General features: G+C 28.8%; 1 pseudogene; it reads right to left on the reverse strand.

Moving 5' to 3' along the window:
* Positions 1-10702: 10702 nt before the first annotated feature.
* On the reverse strand, positions 10703-11768 carry LOC106778529 (annotated as a pseudogene).
* Positions 11769-13523: the final 1755 nt, after the last annotated feature.

Consider the following 13523-nt stretch of genomic DNA (forward strand, 5'->3'; position numbering starts at 1 on the left):
TCAAATTGATTATATAGGTCCGATATGTTATTAGTACACAAAATCTAAAGAAATCCGACGTCAATTTTGATTAAATATATAAAAAACTTCACAACGTATTTTTAATTTTCAATTTGACTAATGTTATTTAACGTGAAACTGATGATATTATAAGTTTTTTGTAGTAATATATTTACATGAATACCTTTTAAATAATGAAAAAAAAAACATATTTTTTTTTCTATTTTGTAGGTGATTTTTCATTCTTTTATGGTTAAAATAAAAATATAATGTTATATAGTTAAAATAAAAATACATTGTTATATAGTTAAAATAAAAATATGATGTCATTGTTTCGGGTAGGTGTGTACTTGAATTTGTTTTTTTTTTATCTATTGTCACCCTAAACTTAATCACATAATAAAATATTGTAATAAATACTTTTTATGTTGAATTTTTTCATTTTATTTCAACTGAAAAATTGGCATAGGCATAAGGAGCTTTTTATATTGTTTTTTCAATCAAGAACATGTGTAGTTAAAACAATTAAATTACTAGTCACATTTTGTTATATTTATTCCAATAAAATTATTAAAATATTTGAAACATAGAGATTTATATTACAAAATTGAATTTATATATGTTGATTATAACTCTAACTGTATAGAAATTACATTTTCTTAATCTCAATTGAGATCATTATCGCAACTTAAAAAGTAAAATTTTTTAAAACATGTTTTAATGGCAATTGAGATCTTAATAACAACATAAAAGGTTAGCTTTCCTTTTTACGAAAGAAATGTATCGGCCTTTATGCATTTTTCTCCCTGAAACAAATTATTCACGTTGCAATATGCGGTTTCCAAATGTACAAACATTAAATATATAAATATTGGAAAAACTGATATATAACCTTAAACAATGTACAAAACACTAACAAAACGTGCATATACATATAAAAACTTATAAGCCACCATAAACACTTAAAAAAAGTCGATTATATATATTATGTTTAAAAATATTGCACATATAATATATTCATTTTAAATAAATTTTTGAGATTTACAAAATGACAAATTTTCAACGCGGATTTAAACCGGCCAGTGATTGTAAAGTAAACATTAAAAGTATTCACGTTGAAATTGATAAATTTTCAAAACAAATTTGGACTATAAATGTTTGTAAATAGGATAAACATTAAAAGTAGCCATGTTGATATTGGCTAAAACTTCAACAAATATCACTGAAAAAACGATGTTAAGTATGTATTATTTTAATCTCGACCGAATGAACAATATTGTAGTCTTAACTAAGTCAATGATATCTTAACCCTTAAAATTCATTGACCGAGTTCAACAAAATATGAAGAAAAATAAATAAATAAAAGCTTTAACTTTTTATATATATTTTTTCAAATAAAAATTAAATTATTTAATTTTAATAATAAAATCACCATCCTAACTTTTTAGAATTAATTTTCTTTTTAATTTCTTTCATTCAAAAAATATTTTTTTATTTCAATTTTCTATACAAATAATTTATTTATAGAAAAACACACATTCAAACACATTATTACCTTTTACTATGTGCTTATATTTGCAACTTATAGAAAAAAAAATTCTATATACACATGATTTTAGACACCGTTCTATAGTCACCTCATTTAAAGATGATGAGCTAAAAAGGAATACAACTTTATGATATATATATATATATATATATTGACTTTGGAAGTGATACTATATTTCTAATTTATATGCATACTTAATTGAAGATGGGAAGCAATTTACCTGAAAAAAATTTCACATCGAAGGTTCATAACGAAGAATATAAGAAATTTTTCAATCACTATTTAAAAATAATTTTTATTAGATAAATTGTAGAGAGCTAATGTAAGGGTCAATCCCAATATCATGAAAAATATGTTTTATAGAATGTGGGTGAAATTTTACATTGTATCACAAAAGACTTTTTAAATTATCTTTATATCTATATATTGTTGTACATATATTATAAATGGATTGGAATACCCTAAATACTTTATTATAGTTATAAAATATTTTTGTTTTTTCTAATAAAAAATATATGTAAAGTGTTCCAATCTATTTTCAAGTTTATATAAAAAAGAATCATGCATTATTTTGTTTCTAAAATGAGGAAAAAAAAATAGGTGTTATTGAATGTTTGGAGGCTGAGGAGCACACAGTGTTTCAATGAGTCCATCTATACATATCTGTATATAAGTGTGTCCAAAACATATTTTTATTCGCAATAACAAATTTACATTGTTGGCCTCAACCATTAAATACTCATTCACAGTGAAGTAATCCAATGTGGTTTTAATTATGAATGAGTTAATTGTTTTAAGTGAAAATTTTAAAAACTATACTAGTTATGTCATATGTGAATATGTCATCATTTCTGTTTAACACTTTGTGCATTTTAAAAAATATATTTTATAAACCAAATTAATATATGTTTAAGAGAGCAGTAACTTAGAATTTTTTGTTACTTTTATAATTCTGACGTGCTGCTGCTTTTCCCTTCCAAAAAATTAATTGTTACTTTTATATATATTCAATTATACTTATATAGTAGTTGAAATCACGTGTAAATCTTGATGGATTGATGAATCCATTATTGTAATGTCTATAAATCTTGGATATATCTCATGAATATCTTTGATGTTGTATTGAATAGTGATAATTAATTAAGGTTAAAGTGCCTTCTATTATTGCAAGGAATCATCATTTGATAGATAGGTATAGCTTCTTAGCTACTTTCTTTACCTAATTCATTAATTAAATACCTTTGCATTATCTTGATATCTTGAAGAATTAAATGAATTATAATTATTAGTTACTTGACCTGTTTCGTATTATAATAATTTGATACAATAAGCATAGACAATTTAAAGCAAGCCACTACATAATTTATAAGAAAATTAATTCATCTTATTTATAATTATATAAACTTTATACAAGTACCATGTCCATACAGGGATTTTATTTACAAATTTTAAGTTAATGTAGTATATTGAAATTTAGTAATTAACAACTCATATTGGATCAAAATGAAAAGGTTAAATATTTTATAAAATAAAAAAATTATCAATTTATTGTTTTAAAGTTTAGATTGTCAGTTCTTATTATAAATTGAACTCGTGTATTATGATATTAAATATTTTCGATAAATCTTAAAACACCTACCGATAACTAAATTTCTATATAAACATACACAAACTACCCGAAAAGATAAACTAAATTTCTACACTCACCATATTTTCTATGCTTAATGTGTTTGATTAAAGTAAAGCAGGTAGCTTTTAGTTTGTTTATTAGAAAGCTAACCAAGTTGTCATGTGATGTTGTAGGGCAATTTGTGGGAGCTTAGTCCTATATAAGACTTAGGTGTTACAAAGTATGCAGCCTAAGGAAGAGCTCTTAGGAAAAGAACCCCACAACCAAAACCCCATATAATACAACTTTAGGTTACATGAGAGATCTTATACTATTTTATTTTTGGTGTATCGTTTGAGTTCATACATGTTGGAGACACAATAGCCCCACTCCAAATTTTGAAACATAACTTTACATTAACTTTGAAGTTTCACCATATGCTTTCCTGTCGGTCATCATTCGCAGGAAGAAAATATAAGCTTCCACCTAAGCTCAAGTAAAGAGAAGAAAAAGAAACAGAGATATAAAAATGTACTGGTAGTAATTATATTCCTCCACCCATGTCAAAGTTTGGAACATCTCTGTACTTTAAAGAGAAAAGCTCTTTACACTTTGTTGATGCCATTGTCGGCCATCATCCAACCACCCAAAAGAAATCCTTTACAAAATTAATTCTTTAGGAAGAGCCTTGTAAATTAAATCTACACCATCACGGTTATTAAAAATTACTATGTTAGGTGGAAGAATGAAAAATACACTAGCTTGTACTATTCATTAATTATGTATATATTATGTATCAAACAACATAAATGTCTGTTAGTTTCACCTACTTTTCTACTGATGCAACAATCTCAGCGCAGCTCAACTCAAATCAACTAAACTCAGCATTTTTCAAATAAATAAATTGAGCTAATGCTTTTGCTTTGTATACGCACAAATTCATACACGTATCAGAAATATATATGGGACAAACATTTATGCATGTGTAGTCAGTTCCACGTTCAATGGTCTTAATTTAGTGATGATTAAATATTAATAAGATCTTGTAAGGAAAATTTGATTTCTTACTGGACCTTGTCCAAGTAGATAAAAAGCAAGAGCCATGGTGGGTGACATACAGAAACTATTGAATACAATAAATCTCTGTCATGCGCTTTTCTGCAATGAAGAAAAGAAAGAGAAAAATAAATAAGAAATTGTTATATATATATATAAATGATATATAGAGTGAGTTAGCATGATGATATATTAATTATATAATAATTACTTGTGTTATTCTGATATTTTTGTGAGGCCTGCACACGGTTGTTATCATTGAAGCTTAACTGCGTTTAAGTTTTTGTGTATCTTTTCTTTGATAAAGGTATCCCTAAGTTTTCATCAGAAGCAATTATGAGGTTTGGATAAATTGTGTATAGCAGGACCATTTAGTGGGTCTAATTCTGTATCATTTGTCAGAAAAAGAAAAGGGTACAGAAGTGAAGTTATTTTAGGATGATGTTGATGATTTGCATTTTCATGTATGTGATATATGGTTGCATCCACCTGGAAGCCTCACCTGCATCTCATCATGGAGAAGATACAAAGCAAGGTTTCTCTTTATACGTTGTCATATAGCAGAGCTGTAAATTCTTCAACTTCTTTTATATATTCTTCTGGGTTCAGCCTCTTTATTATATATTGCTGCCATAAACAAATTTCAAGTACACTATCATTACACATTGTGGTTGAGGGCATATATCTATCTATCTATCTATCTATCTATATATATATATATATATATATATATATATATATAAATAAAAGCTAACAAAGAAGGACAATATACAGAGTAGAAGCAAAGTGGGATAAGATGAAGCATTTGCCATTATTTTTATTTAGCTTTTGTTACGAAAGTTTTGTGTAATATCATAAAAAACAACTTTTCATGATGAAATAATTTGAAAATTCTCACGTAAGTACGAGTGCACTATCACTTATCCAGATCGTTTTAAATTAGTAAACTGAACTGAAAAATTAGATAATATTAAATTGGTTTGAACTATGTATGTTTTTCAAACTAAACTCTGCAAGTTTTCTTTTATAATCAAATTGGATGTTTATCAACATGTTGCTGAGTAAAAAGGAGTTTAAGTTCTTTAATTAAATTAATTTTTCTGTACAAACAAAAGAATTAATGTAAAAACTTTACTAAAAAAGCCAATTGGATTTCATTAGACACTGATTTTCAAAAGGCTAATAAATATTCCACATAATAATAATTTAAAAACATAAGATGATTTTTGTTTTTATCTCGAATCTATTCAGATAGCACATACGCTCCTGCTTAAAAGTGAGTGTTATTGAGTCAAAAGTAAATGATTACCTGTAGCTATTTGTTTTCTTCATTGTACATATCATTGATCCGTAACATACCAGGACAACGCTTTTAAAGAGACTAATAGAAGAAATTTCTCTTTACTTAGACCAACTTTATGGGTAATCACAGAAAACTTATTTCATTTTTCAATTTTGATTGCTTGGTAATTTCTATAAGATTTCCATTATTTTTAGAGTTATTTTTAGTTTGGACATGTTTTCAAGTAAGTACGTATATAGAGTGATACAATTCCAAGTTTCAAGAATAAAAGATAAATACTTTTTGAAGTCTAAATTAAGAAAATATATAAAACTCTAAGTGGTTTGTAGTTTTTTCATTAATATAAAGTTAAAAAAAAAATTAACAATAATGTGACGTAACGAAAAAAATTATAATGCATGAGTAGACTGTGTAAGTCACTTACAATAGAGATAATTAAGAAAGTGACTAAAATGGAAGTGAAATTATTTTGAATACGGATCATATCTTTTAGTTCAATTGTTCAATTTTCAACTCATCTCTTACAAATTCAAACTCTCTTCATCAAATATCAATTAAATACTTGTGAAAAAGTTTTTTGATTTTGAAATAAGATCTAGAAAATATAAATAATAAATACGTAATTAATACATAATTTATCTCATTATCTTCAACATCTATTTATGAACTTGATTAAAGTGAATATAATTACGAATTTAAAGATAATTAATCATGATTCAATCTTTAAATGAGATGGTTATGTTAATTTATTTTAATTGGACCAATCGATCTGTTCGATGTCTAGACTGACTAATCTAATAGTTGATTATCTGGTCCAACCATTGACCGGATAAATATATTGTAGAAAAGGTTTTTGAGTTAAATTCTATTCTAAATGGCAATAAGGGAGTAGATTATGATGATAGATGATGGTAGAAAAGTTAAGCAAATGAAATTTACTTAGTGAACATATACATATGGAGTTTCAGATTCAGCAGTTGCGTGGATTAATTAAGGTAGACAAGAACAGCTTGGAAAGTTGGAATCAATGTCTTATGGTTTGCGATAGTGTAGTCATTGTGACATGCTAGGGACAAGGCTATTTTGAAGATGCAGGGTTATAAGAATCTGATATCTTGGAACTTTGTAAGCTCAGGTATTGGTTAAAAACTTAAAACCTAATCATCTCAGATTTCAGTATCCCATGCATGTCAGCATGCGAATCCACTGCTGTGTATTGATTGCTTAAGATACATGTTCTACCCATTATAACACGATCTTTCCATGATCCATCATTATAACATGGAGATCATTATGTATGCATCAAGGTTATTTAAATTATTTATAGTAGGAATTTGATTATTTTCAAATCTGCTGTTTATTGTTTCTAATACGTTTCATTATTTGATATAGTATATGATTATATAAAAATGAAAGTTTAAATGAAGATTAATATTGCTAGCATTTCAAGACCTTAAAGAAAAGAAATGAAGATTCGAAACATACTCCGACAAATCTAAAACTGCATTTGATTGAAAAGATGAATCCCGCGAGGAAACCGAGGTTGATGATCGATGTCAGAATCTTGCCGGAGATTTGGTTTTGATGAGGTTTAGGATTTGGTCGATGAGATTTGGTTTCCATAATTCAGGGTTAATTTTATTTATTTATAGTATTTGCATGCTTATTCAAATCCCCAAAAGAAATCAAATAAATCTTAAAGAGATTATCTCTTATCTTTTTAAAGACTTTTTCATTCTGAAACATTCCTTATTATTTATTTTGGTTTCTATCAAACAAGAAAAAAACATAATGGCGTGGACTAAAATATCTGCTATATTTGAAGAACATTCAAACTCAAAGACCGTTGAGATAAATGGTTCACCTTAATTTTGTCCTCTTGTAAGCGGAGATCATTACCATTTTAATTTTAAAAAGTAACTGAAATAAAAAAGATATATTTAAATTATTCTTCACCTTATAATTCTTAAATAATTTATAATCTTCCTTAATCTTATGAGGTGTCTTTGAAGGAAACAGGTTTAAGAAAAAAAAAATTGATATCTGTAATTTTCGGATGTGAGAAACCAATTTTTATTTTTATTTTTACAAAAGTTAAAAGCTAAATAGCTACAAACCTCAAACATATTTAAACTTGTAAAATTATTACGGATAGTTACTATATAGTGTACTTCTTTTTGTATTTGATTATAATATTTCTTATGGAAGTTTTTTGAACACCGAAGAGAACACTCGCATTTACACTCTTGTTAAAATTTTTTAGTATATTTTGAATAACTAATAGTATCGCCACCATTCCATAATAATCAGAATATTATCAATTTAATTAAGAGTTATTCTTGTTAGTGATTGGAGAATTCATTCAGCTCGCTCTTACATCAAATTGCAAACATTCACTGCTGGGCCACTAAGCATTTTGGGCTTCAAATGTATTTTAAGGACCAAAGGGTTGAGGTTTATTCTCTACACCACTTCATTTTACTCCCTGCAATACCACATTTCAAAAATTCGTTAAAATTTTGAAAACTTTTAAACACATTTTCGAAAAATTCCTTAATAAATTTCAACATCTATTAAAGATTTTTTAAACCTTTAACAAATTTCAAAATTTATTGAATAATTTTTTTTTTCAACGAATTTTGAAATTGGTTGAAAAAAATAGAGATGTAAGATTTTTTTAAATATAAAAGATAATTTTAAAATTTTAAAAAAATATGATAGGGGAAGAAGCAATGTGAGATGAAACAGAAAGTAATCCTCCAAAGAGTTTCAGTATCTAGTCAAACTTGAGGGTTTTACCCTGTACCACCAAACCCTTCATCGTGTATCTCTAAATTTTTATACAATTCCCAAATTACCCCTATTGAAAACTATTTAATATTTAAAAAAACGAGAAAAGAAATGGTTAAAGATTCTTTTTGAAAACAGATTTTTCAATGTACAAGTACAAATTTCTAGGCACACGTATTTCTTTAAATAAATTAAAAGAAGTCATACAATTTATTTTATAACAAAATTAAAAATTAATAGAATAAATTAAACGTTTATAATTAAATTATAAAATTAAAAATAATCTAATAAGCTTAAAAATAAAAACACCATAAAAATAATAATACTTAAAACTATATAATAATTTTATAATTTTTTATATGAATTTTAAATAAATTTATATTTTAATAAATTTAAAAGATTCATACAAATTATCTATTTATACATTTATATATAATATAATTAAACATTTTAAATTAATCTCATAAACTTTTACATTCAAAATAAACAAATCTTAAAATTTTAAAATAACAAACTTTTACGTGTGCGAAACAGAAATTTGAAAATAATATGATAAAAGATTTTAAACAATTTAGACTAATATAATCAAACATAAATTTAATATGTGAGACAGAAATTTTAAAAACATGTAATGCAATCTGATGAAACATTAAATAATACAATGTAACAAAACAGTAAAAAATATGTTAAAAAAAATACTTTACAAGCATTACAAGCATCTTATTTAGAGGTGCGAAGCACAAATTTTAAAATATATGCATCGTATTTTCAATTGCGAAAGTTAATTTTTTTTTGCCCAAACATATATAGGCTGTATACATCCGAAACAGAGAGCATCATATATTGAGATCCGAAATTTTCTCTTTCGAATTATCATTTTCATAATGTATACATTTTCATACCTCTATTTATTTTTTCATCGATTTTATTTATTAAATTTAATAAAATCTTATAAATTATTTTCTAACATTATAAATTATCTAATTAAACATTTATAAATTAATAAAAAATCATACAAAAATTAAAAAAATATAAACTAATACAATAATTAAAAAAACTAATACAACCAAAGATTTAAAAAGAAAAACATTTAAACACAAATCGGATATAGACATTCGAAAATCACAACATCAAATGTTAACATCCGATTCTTTCTGTTGGATGTCCACATCTGATGTTGTGATTTTCAAAATTTCATATTCGATTCATGTTTTAAATGTTTTATATATCGTATTAAGCAAATCCGTGAGGGTTTGGCCTAAAGCGAACAATATCTTATCATGTGTGGAGTTCTATGTGTGTGTCGAACCTCCCCCCAACAGTGGTATTAGAGCCCATGGTTCGAGTCTGGTGACCGGGCTCAGACGAGTACGCCCCCAATGATCAGGTGAGCTAGGCAGGTGGCCGGTGGCGGATGCCGGATGAATCATGAGAGGTGGGGAGAGCAAGAAATGCTCAAGTGTTGTGACCATGGATCGTGAAAGAGGGCAAAAGATAAATGCTTCGTGCTAACCATGGTGTACTCGGGATGAAAAGACCATAAGACTTCTGCAGCGAGGGAGGAAGGAGACCATAGTTCTTTGTTTGAGGGAGGATGTTGGAGTGCAAACAAAGTCCCACATCGAGTAAAAGAAGGGTTGGTCAAGGGTTTATATACACATAGATACCTCCAATGGTACGAGGCCTTTTGGAGTGATGCCAAAAGAAAATCCGTGAAAGTTTGGCCTAAAGCGGATAATATCTTAATTACCATATGTGGAGTTCTATGTGTGTGTCGAACCTCCCCCAACAAAAACAAATTATAACAGTAGCAACCACCACCAGCTATGCCAACCACGAACACCATCACCATCAGTTATGGCAACTAGTAACACCTTCAAGCTCAGCTAACTAGAAACACCACTTATCACCCTAAGTTGTCTCAACAAAATTCCCTCTCAACTTTAAAGACTACACTCAGGATTAGAACAAATGATATGGAGTAGAGAAACACTTAACAAAAGAGAAGAAATGAACAAATTAAAATGGAATGCAGGGTTAGGATTTTTAATAGGTGAAATCAAATGAGGGTTTTTTAATAAATGAAATCAAATGGAATGCATGTTTCATACTAGGAGAAATGGGGTTTTAGGGTTTCAATGCACAAAATTCCTCAACGACACAAAACTAATTAGTAATAACCAGCTCATTAATTAAAGAGGATATTTTGAGAAATTAGAGGTGCATAATGAAAAGGGTTAGAGGTAAACACATGTCGAAACTTTTGGGCTAATTCCATTTGGGAGTTGCTCCCTCCACCTCCCCGTTTCCACCCTCCACCTCCCAAACTTTCTTTTTTTTTTTTTTTATACAAAAGTAACCTTTTTCTTTTTCCTTTTTAACCTTTTCACTTTTCTTGTTTACTTTCTTATTTTAATGTTATTTAGTAGAACTCCAACCCTAAGTTTTTCCTCTTTCTTTCTCACTTTTACTCTATCCTCAATTACACCCCCACCCTTTTGAGATCCGCTCCTCTTTTCCACCTCCGTCACACTTTTTTTTTCTCTGGCCGACTTCTCCAAACTCTCCAAACTCTATCACTTTCCCCTTATTCTTCAATCAGCCCCCAGATGAATCTCCTTCGAGAGAAAAGGAAAAGCAACGAGATTTACTTCCCTGCAGGGGCGTGCCGTCGCTCCCATCTGACCAGCCACCGCAACGGCCTCTCTGCTTGGTTCATGTGTCGCCGGCGACACCAAGCGCCACCGGAGCTATCGTCGGCCGCGGCGTCACCATCCTCTTCATCACTGCATCCCTGGCGTTGCACAAATCGTCGAGCTCCTCGTCGGTTTCCTGGAACTCCTCAAAATCAAACTTGAAGTCCCTGTCTTCGACTTTGTCAAGGGGGCGCATGCGGAGCTCCCCCATCAGCTTGTCGTCAATCTCCTCGTGCCTCCCGACAGCTTCCGCTGTAGAGTCGCCTCCATGATCGACGGTAGCACCTGCTCGTCGCCCTTCATGTAGCCCTAAATCCGCCTCTTGAGCTCTTTGTTGTCGACGTCGTCCCGGTTTTATAGAACCGGCGGGGGAATTCCATTGGAGCAGAAGAGTTTTGGTCGCAGAGGAGTTGAAGCGGCGGGTGCAGGGGCGAAGTGAAGAAGGTTGCATGTGAACATAGTTGCATTTCTCAGAACAATTCTTCTCATTGTTCTTTGTTTCTCTTTTTGATTACTTTTCCCTTCATCATCATTTTTTTATTACTTTTTTTATTATTTTTTGGGTGACGATCAATGTTTTTGTGCTCTGTCTTGGATCAATGGATAGATGCTTAGGGTGAGGCCATGTTTGTGTTATTGGGGATAGATGAGTGGCGAAGAGTATGCAGAACCATATCATATATATTCAACATAATTACATGTTCAATGCGAGCAGACAAAGCCAAGCATCAACAAATCAAAGCAGGAAACTAATTACGAGCAGATTGCAAACATCTAGCGTTTATAATTTGTGAGCGATGAAGCTTTAAGAAGGAGAACTTACCTTCTATGTTGGCGTTTTGCTCTTGTAAATCCTGTAACTCTTTTTCTTCAGACGAAGCTCCACTTCTTTTTCTTTGTGGTATCGGCACCAAGAGTGATGGTGATTATCGACATCTGATTCACCTTAAGCGGATGTTGACATCCGTCAACGAATGCCCATATCCGTTTAAGGGAGGTTTATGGAAGGTTTCAACATTATTAGAGTCAGGGTTTATTCACGCACCTTTTTTTGTACAAAGTGCACCACTGCCTTCAAAGGGCAGAGATTGAATTTCTACGTACAGAGATGATTGAACTTTTGTAAGGGAGAACAATTCCTTCCACCAATTTTTTACTCACCACATTTTCAAGAGAAAAAATTCCATCATAAAGGAGTAAGAATGAAAACATAAACGTAAAAGAGTTAAAGAGAATCAATAACAGGTTATGTGATGGAGTAGATAAAAATAATAAAATTTTAACCCAAAGTAAATTTTTATTAAAAGGATAAAATAAGAATAAAAAAATAGACTAAAAGTTAAAAAAGGAAATGGGGTGGAGGGAGCAAATAGGAAGGTGGAGGGAGCAACACCCGTTTAAATGTAGTCTAAGCCCATTGTCCTGTTCTCCACCATTCTTCTCCGCAAAAACTTGGCAAAACCAAAAGATTGACGGCGAGAAAATTTCTTACACGACCCAAATTATTTTTAAATGTAGCCATACTTTTATTATTATTATTTTTAAATCATGTCTAGAGTAAGATTTAGCCTTTTATTTTTCTTTTTATTTCTTTATGGAATTGTGCTCACTTTTTTTGTGTTTTTCTCTTAACTTAAAAAAATAACGCGGTTTTAAAAACATATTTTTTGGTTGAATACCTTTCTGGAATTTTACTCAGTTGGATTTAGTTAGAATTTTATCTAGTTGGATTGAAAAAAAAAAACTTTAAAACATAGAAAACGTGCACACTTCCAAAAAAACTAAAAAAAAAACTAAGATCTTAAATCCTAAAATTGTACTCGTAATCATGGTTTAATAAAAATTAAAAATAAAAATACTAAAGTGCTTCTAAATACGACTCTTCTAAAAACTTTAAAAATAAAAAACGTGGTATAAAACACAATAAATAAATAGGACAAGGTGGTTAAAAATTAAAGACCGAAATCGTAGTTGAAAGCATGAATTCTTGGTCTGAAATCGTGTTCTCTGACACAATTTACATGTATAAGTATTTTATTCAAAATATTTTAATTTTGTGTATATTTAACGTAGGATAGAATATATTTATTTTTTACATATGAGTTGGACTTATATAGATTCTATATGAACTTTTTCTGAGACCCATTAAAAGTAGATTTCAAAGATAAAATTTCTCATCACTTATCTTATGTTTATATACTGTTTTTTTCATCTACAATATTTTAATACAAAATCGTGTTCTTTTTGTTTTTCTATATCCTTTATATTTTAATATATATTTTTATTATCTTAATTTCCATTTTACCTATCATTACCTATTTTCATTTTATAATGAAAATTAATTATTTCATTTTTTTAGTATTTGATGAATTATTTTTTAATTTTTTATAAAGTTCAAGTTAAAAATTAAAGTAACAAATGTTTTATAAAAATTACACAATAAAAAAAGTAATAACAGTTTAAATTGAAAAATAAAAAACAATTCAAATTTCTAAAAAATAAATAAACTTTAAACTTATA

This window comes from Vigna radiata, chromosome 2, assembly GCF_000741045.1.
Source record: "Vigna radiata var. radiata cultivar VC1973A chromosome 2, Vradiata_ver6, whole genome shotgun sequence".
NCBI lineage: Eukaryota > Viridiplantae > Streptophyta > Magnoliopsida > Fabales > Fabaceae > Vigna > Vigna radiata.